The sequence below is a fragment of the Ylistrum balloti genome, unplaced genomic scaffold (assembly GCF_031769215.1).
Source record: "Ylistrum balloti isolate Yb309-2 unplaced genomic scaffold, AGI_CSIRO_Ybal_v1 Utg370196, whole genome shotgun sequence".
Lineage (NCBI taxonomy): Eukaryota > Metazoa > Mollusca > Bivalvia > Pectinida > Pectinidae > Ylistrum > Ylistrum balloti.
Window position 1 is genome coordinate 3,033,798 of NW_026782173.1, and position 12,377 is coordinate 3,046,174.

Below are 12,377 nucleotides of genomic sequence, written 5' to 3' on the forward strand. Positions count from 1 at the left end.
AAAACCGTTTCCACAAATCGATTTGTTGCATAATACGAGGTCAATCTGTTCATTATTTCAACGATTGTCTGGCCGACTTACGTTTTCCTACATTTGCTTTTTCAAACTATGAATAGCATGTAGTTTTATTCTTTATTCAGAACAATTATGCCTATTTCTTAACGCTAGAAAATGTTGTATAGGTAAACAGTTTACAAAATGTTTGTGTTGCTGATATTGATAAATACATGTATGTGTTAAAAAAATAAATGATAAAATCAATTGTGATCAAGAGACTACTACTTACATGCCATCTTCTTTTGCCTGTTGAAACGCCTTAAAAGTTGTAAATATGACGGCTAATAGAGCAAAAATGGCCATAAAGATAAGGAAACCCTCTACTCCCGCCGTTTCCATACTTACAGCTTTGTTCACTGAAATTGATAAAGTTCGATGTACAGATGAAAATGAATAGTCAGAATGAAAAATATAAATATTCAGGAAAACCACATTTATTTCATGACATGTAAAAATTCATGAGAGATTAAAATAACCAACATTATTGTTAGTGTATGTTTATCATAAGCATATCTCCAAATTCAATTATCACACAGTGCACAAACCTGGTTTGGAAACAATTGCGACAAAAACATTATCAACAAGTATTTTTATGAAATCCATTGAGAGTGGAAAACGCTTGCAAAAGAATTTTCGAAAGTAGGATGTATGAAGTCAGCACGAAAGTCTCTACCTTCATAATGTAAAAACCACTTTCAAATAATCACTTGAAATATGCACAGTGCATCTTTCAAATTCCAATTACTAAAGCCTACTGCTGTTCAATTTTCAGCAGTCTGGTTTCCTACCGAGGTCTGCGTTGTGTCTCGTCAGAACGAACGCCATGTGATTGGTGAGACGTCCACTATGATGAACCATACACACATACAATCCGGACCCATGGTGCTTGGCCGACAAGGTCAGTGACCCGAGGTACGAGTCGCCTGGCAACTTCAAACAAAACATTCCAAGTGTTTAAAATGGAATTACATTTGCTCATTTTCTAACAATTACTTATTTACTAACTTAAACGATTGACACTCACTTATCAATTCGCTGCGAATCTTCGGCTGTCTCGCAACTCGTGAAAATAAGCAATCTTTTCCTGCCTCATATATTGATAAAGAATTATGAAATATGTGATATGTTCATCTTGTCGTCATAAAAAATAGCGAACATACAACATAAAAAAGAAAGCTTATTGATTGCAAAAAAAAGCAATAATAATAATGAATAAAGCAAACTATATACCCTTGGTGTTATCTTTTGGTTTGGACTAGACTTGATCTTCTTGTCTACATGGAACCATTCTATAAAGACATCACTCCCGGAAAGCACATAACGTGAAAAGTCGCATCGAAGAACGACTTTACTGTCGCTTCGTTCATGGACTTCCATTACTTTCTCTGAAAATTACACAGAATTATCCACAGATATTTGAAAATTCTCCACTCCGATGCATTTAATTTATTAAAGCGACCGAATACCATCGTTGATAACATTGTTTTTATTTGATTTCAAAATCTACAACAAATCATTGGAAAGTTCCCTACTTTTGATATGCCATCCATAGGTTAAATTGTGGGGGCTAAAAAGGTGTCTATGTGGAAGGTAGGTATTACATTAATTCAGAGAGGTGAAGTAGATACACATGTCGAAGGTAAGTTGATATACTTGTGTTAGGTGGGTAGGTTGATTAACATGTTAAGTAAGTAAACCTTGTCAAGGTACAATTGGTAAGAAGTCATGTTTGAAGAAGCTAGTTTAACCAACGGGATGTAGTATACGTATATTGGAGGAAGGCCAGTTGGTATTTTTGAGGTATTCGTCTGAATGTTAAGTATCTTTGGAAAGTACAAGGTATACCTGTAGAACTGACACCCTCGGTGTTCATAAAACCCCTTATGTCCAACAAAGGTCGGTTCCGCAATCTGTATAATTGATCGTTAATGGAGATTTCGTGAAAAGCTCCAGAAAATCCCTTGTCTGTGCCTGTTAGAGCTGTAAAGACGACCCAGTCGTGACTCTCTCCCCCACCAACAAAAACGTGCGGGCCGGTGTGGTAGGGCAGGCCTGTTGAGGTGAGCTGGAGCGCCTTTCCAAGGTTTATACGAATGCTGGACATTGTGCCGGACACGACAATTGATACGTGGTACCACCGTTTCAGCTGTAAATAAACATGCTAAAATCATTCAAACTGTTGATTTTACAACCTCAAGTATAGTGGAGTAACATTTTTCCAAGGGTGATTGAAAGTTTCTTAGTTCCAATGTTTATTTTCGTTACCATTATTGATTACTGATCAAGTAATATCAAATGCTTGTTGAAATAGCAAGAAAGTGTTACGTATGAATTTTAAGTGGTTAGTCTGAAATTTAACAAGTTCGATGACGGTAATACTTCAAGAAAACTGTTGCGATCCTAAACATCGCGTTAATTGTCGGTTGAATTGGTAATACTGATTTTGCTTTAGAAGGTAGCTAATTCATACTTAAGCAATAGAGCGTAAACATGTATCTTGTAATCAAACTGTTATCTAAAGGAAATCGTGGACATGTATTTATTTCATTCATTTGTAAATTATCTTATACTCACCCCTACGTCCTGAAGATTTTCGCACACAGATAGTTCTCCACAGTTGAAACAAAACCGAAATACTCCCTTGTATAAAACTAAATAAAAGAACGACCCTGGGACCTTCCCTTTATTGAACAGAACAAGTCCATCCAACGTCTGGGGCCATACTGAAATATGCATATGTAATGTTTTGAGGTCATTTATTGATAACTTCATGTACGTATCGTCTTTGAATTTGGGATATTTTGTGACAGGATCAACGTTTACACTCTGTATCGACCATTCGTCTTCAGGCACTCCGTAGCCATTCCATCCCGCAATACGTCGTAGACTGAGTAGCTGGTAGTTTACCCTGACTTCCGCAATCACGCCAACAAACCCTTAAAAAGGCAGATTCCATGAACATGTTTGTGACACTTGGTAACTTGTAGAGAAATGGAACATTTTCATTGATATATCAGGTAACAATAGATTCACTGTTCAAAATAAGACGTCGATCATGATCTCAGATATGTGCTAGGCTCCATAATTACTCACCGTTGTCTTTACCTGTTCCTAGTGTCATCCCGCTGTCATAGTTGATCTGGGAGGAGGGTTTGGGGCGATACAGGGCACGGAGATGAGCGCCATTATTAATCCTCAAAAATCCGTGAGACTGGGACAAATACACATATATGGTGTGCCATTCTCGTACCTTCAAAGAAAAGCGGTAAGTATTCTTGTAGCTACAGAAATATGAAAGTAAAGTACCGGTGTAAATTAAAGCTATGTACCAGCAGAGACAGAACACAACTACAAAACTTAAATACATGACGGATGGTTTCAATATTTTTGTAACGGATATCTTTTTAAATTACCTCAATGATCAAACTACTACAAATTTTAAATGTTTAAATCTGGAGGGTTGATATGTGAAGTTATAACTTGGCAATCATGGTAAACTTTGTCATCCATAGCCAGCCTACCTGTAATGTGGTGTTAGACATTATATGTATCTCCGATCCTTGGTTGACTACCTTTAGACAAGGTTTACCATGCACAAGAGACATAGTCACACTATGACGACATGTTTTTAATTTGCATGTCCGTGACCTATGCACAAGGATTCCATTAGGATGAAGCGGATTCACAACTAGGTGGAGACTAAGGTAAGACTGGGGCTTGTCGAAAGGCGAATATAGCAACCCACTACTACCGTTAAGTCTCACGCCAGTGTCGTCTCGATCTGAAAACAGAACACATTAGAAACAATCGTGAAAGTAATATGATCAACATTACAAACTACTCATATAATCAAAAGTTCGTACATATCAGAATATTTTTGACGTTCGTGCAGAGTTACCTCCCCGCACGGAGCTTTCCTACTTGATTTTATTTTTATGTAAGCATGGCGGGTATTACGCGCACCTCACGGAAAGAAATTGCTTACAGGGGAACTGTGGTGAGTATCTTATGCGTAAGTAATAGTTCTTTTGTATTATATTAATATTATTTAATTGATGAAATGGTGCTTGAGCTGTAGTTTTTAGAGATCGCGTAGTATCGTTGTAGAATTTTATGGAAGCGCACTGCAACCGGTGCAAGGGAAATTTTAACCCATTTAAACATGCCAAGAGAATCATTTAGCAAAAGTAATTTTAAATGTTAATTATTAACAGGGATAATATCAATTTTATTTTTATTTATTTATATATATTTGTTTGTTTTTTATTTATCGAAAAACACATGAGGAATAAATAGATTCATATATACTATCAGTCTATAACTCCCATCGTCACACACTTACAGAGTATAGTCATGCATCATTTTCACCACTAAACACACAGCATTTTGAGTTGCACACTATATCTTAACTATCATAGACACTATGTAACACAATCACTCTAAACATATATTTATAACTTGCAGCCATACTAGCACTCCAGCATTGTTACATATACAAACAACATCAGCATCTGACATCAATGTCATCATATACAATCATCATCCTCGTCACACATTAGCATCATCACATACCATCAGCATCATTATGGTCACCTATCAACATTAGCATCATCACACTTCAGCAGCATTACACATCCGCATTATCACATACCAAATCAGCATCGTCACACCTCAACATCATCATATATACCAACATCAGCAGCATCACACAGCAGCATCACACATCCTCATTATCAGCTTCTTCACACACTTTAACTTCCATGCATAAGGATGCTGCAGATTCTTAGACACAGTCAACATCATTATCTTCATCATCAAGCACACATAGACATGCTAATTTCAGTAATTTCTCCATAAACTAGTATGGACTCATAATAAGTGAGCAACTGACAGCTGTCACTATATCACTATAAGATAAATGTTCCTAGATATAATGAAATAGACAAATAAAAAACAAAACATGTGATGATTTTTTTTATAATTCTTTAAACAGCAGACAACTATTAGCTGTTAATAATAAATGTAAATCAATATCAGAAATACTGTCAGTTCTTACCATTGCTTGTGAAGTGATTGATTCTAAGGTGACCGATAAGGCCCATGGGCCTCTTGTTTCTAATCTTAAATTAATTTTTCAATGTATTTTTATGCACAATATGCGTACCTCAAGTGATTTTGCTTATTTTAGATTTATGATCTTTACATTTATTTACTTCTTTTTTTTGTTTGATATTTATGTATTTTATACATCCGTCAAATGACAGGACATATTATGGTATTCTCGTCTTCCATCCGTCCATCTTCCGTCCGTATGTCCCTCTGTTCGTAAACATTTCAATGTCCCAGCGATTTTGGAATTTATTAAGCCTTAACAGATTTCTTTTAACTTTCATTGCAAGCTTAAGTACAATCAAAGCTAGATTGAGTTTGATTTCCATGATTTTTGATCCACAACTTTTAGAGTTACGGCCCATTAATGTCTGTAACCTTTTCAATGTCGGTGCAATAACTTTGCAAAGTATTACGCAATTACCATTGAAACAAATGCAATATATTATATACAGCATAAATAGTGTAGGTGATAGTCAGACAAAATCACAGGCGTATTTCGTGACCTGAAACAGGCTCTTTTTTTTTTTTTTCGTGTGACAAATTAAAATGATTGTTCAATATATGAATATTGTCAGCATTCCATTATACCTTCATAGATCCCTATTAGGATAAACTGACGGGACAGAGCTTGTTTGTTACACTATCAGAATAATGTAAATCACTCATACTGGTGGAGGAATTACAGTGATTCTAGCATTAAGTTGTATGGTTGCCAATTTATTTGTCAATATAAGTCAATACCATTATTACTATTGCAGCCATGGTCTTTTGATGGCGTCGTTAACTTCACCTTGTCAGAATATCCTAATGGGGCAATATTTTGTACATCATGTGAGAAAAAAAAGCATATTTACAAAATTAATAACCAGAAGTAGCAAAATCACAGGGACTTTTCGAAATTATTTTTATTATCTTAATTATCTAGACAAGCCATTGTGGCTACATATAAATATGCAAGTGTTTCTGACTTCGTTTTAAATAAAAAAATAGTTGTGGAGTGATGGCTTTTGATAATGGATATATGTATATCTAGTTTTGATATATGCTTTATTTGACAAGGAATGTCAATTTATTGTTGTTAATAAAGTTACTGTTTCAATTTTGTTGTCATTGGTCCGTTTTTCCTTGGCCCGGAACTATTTCTGAAGGCGTCTATTTGCATCAACACTGCATCGTCATGCCGGAAATTACGGGCTTAAAATAGATTTTCTGTTGACCAATTTCATTTGACAGATGGGATTAAATCCCTAATGCGTCATATCGAGCGTAATAGCTTATTGGGTAAATATTTATAGCAACCTATATTGAACTTGGGGAAACCCGTTCGTCCGCCATGGTGTTTCACGTTGTAATAGCAGCAAGCTGCAAGATGAACTCGAGTAATTTTACGGATGTTTCCTTTGATTGCTTTTCATTATAACTACTGGAGCATGCATAAAACATCCTTGTGTCGTTGTCACGAAATGTAATAGATGTAGCAACAACCATTTGTACCTTAACTTTAATAAAAACATGCCAAATGTCGTATCTTTCTAATGGGAAGCCTGTTACGACGGAGATGTGAAGGGGACGTAACTCTTGGCGAACGACAACTATGTTCTGATATGCTTCTTTTCTGTATATTGGCCTTATAACGGAAAGGGTTTATCATTTTATAATAGTTCCGACTTATTGAATTGTAATGGAATAAACATGTGCATATATCTTACAAAGTTGCTTTGTTGATGTTTACCTGGACAGGGGCCATGGAAACAGGGAGTCATTTCTGATCCTTTGCCTTTACAATGGCTCCCTCCGTACAAAGGAGCGGGATCGGTACACGTTCTGTCCCGGAAATGTACCCCGTTTCCACACGAATGACTACAAGCGGACCAGGAACTCCAATGCGCCCAGTCACCAGTAACTGCCAACACAGCAATGATTTGGAAAGTCCAAATTGATTCTACGTTCGTTTTTGCTATCAGTAATGTAACTAAAATATCACTTCTGAAATTGCGTTTCAAACGGTAAGTTCTGAATGACATCAGTTATTGTCAACATTGCTGCATTTGGTTTGTAAGTCAATGTAAACAAGAACAAGAGGCCCAAGGACCTTAACAGTCACCTGAGTAACAATACTTCTTATGACATGTCATAGAAATGATTTTGCTAAAATAGTAATATAACTGTAACTATATTTTACACATATTGCAAATGTAAATTATGCGTCCCATGGTTAGACTTGTAACCGAGTTTGAATTAAAAAAAAAACTACACACAAGATTTGAAATTTCCGAAACAAAATCTTCCATCCAGGAACAGTAGAACATCTTTGAAATTTCAGTTAATTTGACCCATTTTTAGCCCCGCCCATCAGCCCCTCGGGAACAGACAATGGCAATATGTGCATCTGTCAGCTTATACCAATAAAACAATTCTAACCAAGTTTGAACTATTTCTGACAGAAAATAAACAAATCATGCTCAAAAATAACATTTTCATTTATAGAATATAGTAGATTTTACCACCTCCCCTGGGTGAAATGTGAGACCCTGGAGTCATGAAATTTACAATTTTGATAAAACATCTGAAGGCCTTTCCATCCATGAAGAGTACTCGATTCTATCATATTTAGGACTTTGTCTTCGGTGACCTAAAAAGCAGGACGCGGCAGTATCTCTATCAATTATCAGTGTATTTTGATTTATTAAGAAATGTCATTTATTTGTAATAGGTTCATGATTGTATGTTGACTTCTTTGTAATTTTGTTGTTCTATAATAATTAACTAAACTTTTTACTGGGTTAATTAGACCAGATATCGTTAATCAAAGTGACATTTATCTAGTCATTTACAGAGATAGAAACTTTGTTGCAGTCTTGATGATACAACGTTTACGGTCTTTATAACTAGATTAGTCACCGAGCCTACTAAAAGTTTCAAATATCAACAGCATTATACCAACCAAATCAATGATTTGATCATCATCTTTATACTAACCGGATTAGGTGATAATCTCTCCACAATGGTCTGATCATCATCTTTATACTAACCGGATTAGGTGATAATCTCTCCACAATGATCTTATCATCATCTTTATACTAACCGGATTAGGTGATAATCTCTCCACAATGACCTGATCATCATCTTTATACTAACCGGATTAGGTGATAATCTCTCCACAATGACCTGATCATCATCTTTATACTAACCGGATTAGGTGATAATCTCTCCACAATGACCTGATCATCATCTTTATACTAACCGGATTAGGTGATAATCTCTCCACAATGACCTGATCATCATCTTTATACTAACCGGATTAGGTGATAATCTCTCCACAATGATTTGATCATCATCTTTACAATAACCGGATTACATGATGACTCCACAATGACCTGATCATCATCTTTATACTAACCGGATTAGGTGATAATCTCTCCACAATGACCTGATCATCATCTTTATACTAACCGGATTAGGTGATAATCTCTCCACAATGACCTGATCATCATCTTTATACTAACCGGATTAGGTGATAATCTCTCCACAATGACCTGATCATCATCTTTACAATAACCGGATTACATGATGACTCCACAATGACCTGATCATCATCTTTATACTAACCGGATTAGGTGATAATCTCTCCACAATGATTTGATCATCATCTTTACAATAACCGGATTACATGATGACTCCACAATGACCTGATCATCATCTTTACAATAACCGGATTAGGTGATGATTTTCACCAATGATCTAATCATCATCTCTTTATGAACACGAATAAAATTGCACCTAATTATTATCAAAGTTTCAAATGTATTCTCTTCTACAATAATTCTACGACTGCAGAATTATGTTAACATACATACTGTGCTGATTATATACTTCAGGCAACTCCTAATGCTTCTAATTATAGAAGGAAACAACCTTTGTTTAATACTTTGTCACCTGTAACATTTATGCTACTTGTGACTCATAGGCTTCCTCGACAGGTATGGCTTATAGACTGCATGGCGGTGTTAATAGTTTTTACTGACGTGTGGTTCACAGGAAAACACCTGTATTTAAAGTATTATATTGTAAGACCTATATATCAAATTCGATATATCATTTTAAGATCTAGATTTAATTACTAGAACAAACATAATGCGTTGCAATTTATAACCATTACAATTTTAATTACCCAATACCTGATCAACATGATAAGATCCTTGTATCTCACCCACAATCTATCTCTAGTTGTACAATAGTATAAATTACCTACATTCACTACCTGTCATCCTTTACTTACCTGGACACGGCATCATCCCACACGTTCCCTTTTCTTTGTTTCTCCCGCGTTTTTTACATATTGGAACTCTTTTATTCATGTACGGCCAGAACCGGCGATCAATCACATAACGAATGTGCGTTCTGCACTTTCTTGACCGAAATCGCGCACCGGCTCCACACGTGCGGCTGCATTTCGACCATGTTGACCAGTGTCCATAGTCGAATTGGAGACCTAAAATGGTTCTTATAGCAATCAAATAAACTAATCAAGATACATGAAAACAAATTGTTAACCCATCACTACTTAGATAAAAACAAAAGTTCGCTCTCGATATACATCATCCGCTGAAGGGACAAAATAGAAAAAATAGACAATGAATCATTTTCAACTGGAAACAACGCTAAAGAACTTTTTAAGGGAGAACTAGTGATATTATGAAATAACCCAAGTATATATCATCTACATCACAATTACACGTGTACGGCTCGGATGTCTTAGAGCAATTTTTTTTTTTTCAAAATCTCAAAAATGTATGTTATAGTACTAAAATATATGCAAAACACAATATTTCGGAACATTTTATTCATGTTGGTAATGTCAATACGATAGAATTCTTGTAGCACAACCAGCAGAAAATTAGAGTCTGACGTTACAACGAATACATGGTCACCTTCATCAGACAAACGGCCTTGAACCGTACCAGCACTGACGTATGTAGTGTACGAGGTGGTAAGGAATCGGCCAACTTTTTCAGCTATACTATGATCCTGTTCATTTGTCTGATGAAGGTGGCCTAAAGTTTTTGAAACGTCACATCCAAATCTTCTGCTGGTTGTGTTATAAGAACTTCTATTCTATGCAAAATGAACTCCTAACAAAAAATCAAAAAGTCATCAAATCTCCAAAACAGGTTCGGGAAGTAGTAGCTATAACACACATGACTCAAGTCTGGTAAGTCTAAACATGTGTATGGATGATCCTGCCACGCTCGACTATGACAGAAACTGTACAAAGAGACACCAAAATTATCAACAAGGCATAGTGAATGATACAAACCCCTTCGCGGTTTAACCTTCACGGGTGCGCAATAAGGAATACTTTTTGTGTGAAGTTTAATCAAAACCTTCAAGCAATGAATCCAATAAATGTAATGTGTCAATAAGAATTTTGAAAATTATAACCATGAAATTGACGCTACAACCTTGTAACTCGTCCGTAATATCATGCTCTCCAGGAATACAGCCACGTGAGTGATGACAACCTCCTAGACCTCAACGTGACAGTAGGGAGGATAACAAGAGGAAAAGTAGGAGAAATCCGGATGGCCATATATATATATAACTAGTCTAGGTCTAATTAGGATTTGGTTAACGCCAGAATTACTTAGTAAATGCAAAACTTTTTCAGAGATATAAGTAAAAAGATTTTTGCTGACATTAGCTCTTGTAGTTATTGAACACCTCTGAGGGTGGTAGTTATTGAACACCTCTGAGTGGTAGTTATTGAACACCTCGTTGTGGAAGTTATTGTACACCTCTGAGTGGTAGTTATTGTACACCTCTGAGTGGTAGTTATTGAACACCTCTGAGTGGTAGTTATTGTACACCTCTGAGTGGTAGTTATTGAACACCTCTGAGTGGTAGTTATTGTACACCTCTGAGTGGTAGTTATTGTACACCTGTGAGTGGTAGTTATTGAACACCTCTGAGTGGTAGTTATTGTACACCTGTGAGTGGTAGTTATTGAACACCTGTGAGTGGTAGTTATTGAACACCACTGAGTGGTAGTTATTGTACACCTCTGAGTGGTAGTTATTGTACACCTGTGAGTGGTAGTTATTGAACACCTCTGGAGGTAGTTATTAAACACCTCTGAGTGGTAGTTATTGTACACCTCTGAGTGGTAGTTATTGTACACCTGTGAGTGGTAGTTATTGAACACCTCTGAGTGGTAGTTATTGAACACCTCTGAGTGGAGAACAGATGTTGACGCCACCGCTAGAAAAAAGTTTTACCTAAATCTTGCTCACGCGACACAAAAGAATTTCTGGTATTGTCTTACTTAATGTTGTTTAAGCAGGACAACATACCTTTGCATTCCCCAAGATTACACTTGGATTTCTCTGCCATTTCCCCGAAACATGTTCCACCAAATTGTGGTAGAGGTTTATCACACTTGCGATATCGTATTCTGTGTCCACGATCACAAGTGACGCTACAGTGAGACCACGCCATCCATTCACTCCAACCACCGTTCACTGTGAAAACAAATAATATCGTACAGATGGATCATTCATGCCTGTGTCATCAAACGTTATAGACATTCCGATGTAACAAAAAAAGATGCAAAAATGTGCAATATACAGAAATTACCTGGACATTTGAATGTGTTGCAGAAGAGCACCTGTCTGACTTCGCCTGAACACTGACCAATCACAGTACAATTCCGAGATCTTGACCTCTGACCTATATCACATGACTTTGAACACGCTGACCAATCAGACCACTTTGTAAAGGCACCGGGTTTGTTAGGTTCCAACTCGTATAGGTAAGGGTTGTAATGATCAGGCCTCCAGCCCTTCAAAAAGTGATACCGACTAAGTGTTAATGACGAAAATACGAAGAAATCATGGTGCCTTCCACGTTTAATCTTTGTTATTTTAGAACATTTCTACTGGAAGTTATAGTAAAATGCTTATTGGAAAGAAAAGTGAAAAGTAAAATTTTAACACCCCTGCCCCTCCCTCTCCATGGTAACATAATTGACTTTATAGAGAGGAGGTTTGGTGTTTAGATTGTGATCTATAGTAAAATGTCAACAACTACTACAACTTCAATCTTGACAAAGACGTAAACTGGGACATTAAAGATTTTGTGGATTGTAAATGAAACAGACTTATATCTTGATTTTCAATTGATAATTGTATTTATAAGGAAAATGATTCTGT

At 36.3% G+C, this 12,377-nt stretch overlaps 1 pseudogene; it reads right to left on the reverse strand.

The window, feature by feature from the left end:
* Nucleotides 1-316: 316 nt before the first annotated feature.
* On the reverse strand, nucleotides 317-12,007 carry LOC132551425 (uncharacterized; annotated as a pseudogene).
* Between the last annotated feature and the right edge of the window lie 370 nt (nucleotides 12,008-12,377).